This window comes from Halictus rubicundus, unplaced genomic scaffold, assembly GCF_050948215.1.
Source record: "Halictus rubicundus isolate RS-2024b unplaced genomic scaffold, iyHalRubi1_principal scaffold0847, whole genome shotgun sequence".
In the NCBI taxonomy this organism is placed as follows: domain Eukaryota; kingdom Metazoa; phylum Arthropoda; class Insecta; order Hymenoptera; family Halictidae; genus Halictus; species Halictus rubicundus.
The window spans coordinates 15,001-17,500 of NW_027489388.1; the positions used below are offsets into that span (position 1 = coordinate 15,001).

The 2,500-nt window shown below is 55.3% G+C and overlaps 1 pseudogene; it reads left to right on the forward strand.

The window, feature by feature from the left end:
* Window positions 1-2,500, forward strand: part of LOC143364688 (large subunit ribosomal RNA) — a 6,998-nt pseudogene that overhangs the window by 1,859 nt on the left and 2,639 nt on the right.

The following is a 2,500-nucleotide window of genomic DNA, read 5'->3' on the forward strand; positions in this document are numbered from 1 at the left end:
AGAAGGGTTTCGTGTGAACAGCCGTTGCACACGAGTCAGTCGATCCTAAGCCCTAAGAGAAATCCTATGTAGATGAGGTGTCCTAAGAGCAAATGTACAAACACAAAACACACACCCATCGGGCGAAAGGGAATCCGGTTTCTATTCCGGAACCCGGCAGCGGAACCGCATACCATTCGGGCCCTCGTAAGAGTGTTCGTCGGGGTAACCCAAAATGACCTGGAGACGCCGTCGGGAGATCCGGGGAGAGTTTTCTTTTCTGTATAAGCGTTCGAGTTCCCTGGAAACCTCTAGCAGGGAGATAGGGTTTGGAACGCGAAGAGCACCGCAGTTGCGGCGGTGTCCGGATCTTCCCCTCGGACCTTGAAAATCCAGGAGAGGGCCACGTGGAGGTGTCGCGCCGGTTCGTACCCATATCCGCAGCAGGTCTCCAAGGTAAAGAGCCTCTAGTCGATAGATTAATGTAGGTAAGGGAAGTCGGCAAATTGGATCCGTAACTTCGGAATAAGGATTGGCTCTGAGGAGCGGGGCGTGTCGGGCTTGGTCGGGAAGCGGGTCTGGCTGACGTGCCGGGCCTGGGCGAGGTGAACACATTATTGCGAATCCGAGCTCGGTCCCGTGCCTTGGCCTCCCGCGGATCTTCCTTGCTGCGAGGCTTCCGTCTTGAACGGTCGTCCTCTTCGGCCGCCATTCAACGCTCAGCTCAGAACTGGCACGGACTAGGGGAATCCGACTGTCTAATTAAAACAAAGCATTGCGATGGCCCCCACGGGTGTTGACGCAATGTGATTTCTGCCCAGTGCTCTGAATGTCAACGTGAAGAAATTCAAAAAAGCGCGGGTAAACGGCGGGAGTAACTATGACTCTCTCGGCGGGGCTGACAGCCCTGCAACGGGTTAAGGAGAGGCGTTGCCGTGGAAGATCACTATTTATGTGACTATCCTAAAGGTATAACGGGTAAGGTGGACCCACCACCGAATCCCCCCGGCTTGGGTGAAATTCCCTGCCGGGCCGCACGTCGCGGAAGTCGCAGACGGAAGAGCGCGCACCACTCGTGGGAGGGCGCCGGACTGACCCTTTGGTTAGCGGGGGGGGGGGCTGCCCCCTGTAAACGACAGCCACAAAGAGCGTCGCGATCACTGGTGGAGTACCGGATCGTCAGAGTGGGGGGAGCTGCGGATAGCGCTCCCCAAGCAGGGAGAATGATGGTCTGCACTGTTGCTCCTGGTCGGGTTTAACGATCGGGAGTAACAACCATCATTCTCTTTAGGTAGCCAAATGCCTCGTCATCTAATTAGTGACGCGCATGAATGGATTAACGAGATTCCCTCTGTCCCTATCTACTGGGTCTTATAAGCGTCAGGGACTAATATCATGGTAAAACCCCGTCGCACCAACCCCTCCTCCACGTGGTAGGACCTGGACACCATCCGGGTGACTAACGGGGCTCTGGTAAAGAGAGTTCATGCGTGAGTCTTCGCTCCGCGACAACCGCGGCTCTCGTAAAGAGAGTTCTTGCGGAGTTGTCGCACCGCGAAGACCGCTGCTCTCAGGGAGCTCTGCGTGAGTTGTCGCTCTGCGACAACCGCGGCTCTCTCATAAAGAGAGTTCTTGCGGAGTCATCGCTTGCGATGACCGCGGCTCTCAGGGAGCCCATGCGTGTGTTATCGCTCGCGATAACCGCGGCTCTCACCCGGAAGACTCCCCTCTGCCGCGACGACCCACCGGATACATCCGGTGGTATGTTGCAGAACGGGAGAAACGGGGGGCTTACCTTAGCCGGTCGGCCCAACGGGGAGGCGAACCCCTTGAACAAACCCTTAACCTCTAAGCTGAGAACGCGGCGAGAGAGGTCCCGTGTTTTACACGGGCGGCCGGTGGGTCCATCGGCCATTAGCGCAAACCTCAGGATACCAGGCGAAACCTGAGCGAAAAAGCCTTCTCCCCGGAAAGGGCGTCACCCGGGGAGCGACCGTTCTTCGTCCCTACTCGTGGGAACAAACATGAAAAAATTACAACTAACTAAAAACAAAACGAAGAAGGAAGAAGGAAAGAAGGGAAGGAAAGGAGGAGGGAAGGAGATGGCGGAAAAGGAAAAGACCCAGGCACACAGGGACGATGCTAGTGCCTGGGAGGACATTATAGACTCAGGCGATTCTCAGTCGGAACTAAGCTCCGACGAGATCGACCTGAAGACACTTCTTGCAAAGATGAAGGGAAAGAAGAGGATCAAGGATCTGGCAACCTCTAGCGACTCGTGTGACGAGTCGCACAAGGCAAAATGGATCAAAGAATCCGAAACTGAAATTCTCGACAGCGACGACGAAGTCGAGCTGCCTCCGAGACCAGAGGGCCTAGTGCTAACTGAGGTGTTGAGCACCTCAAAGAAACTAAGAAGGTTTCTTAGATCCCTTGGACTTGACCAATCCAAACTAAGGGAAGGTGAAGAGCTCCTTGACACTATGATCAAGGAGCAAGAGGAAGAGTCGATGGAAGGATG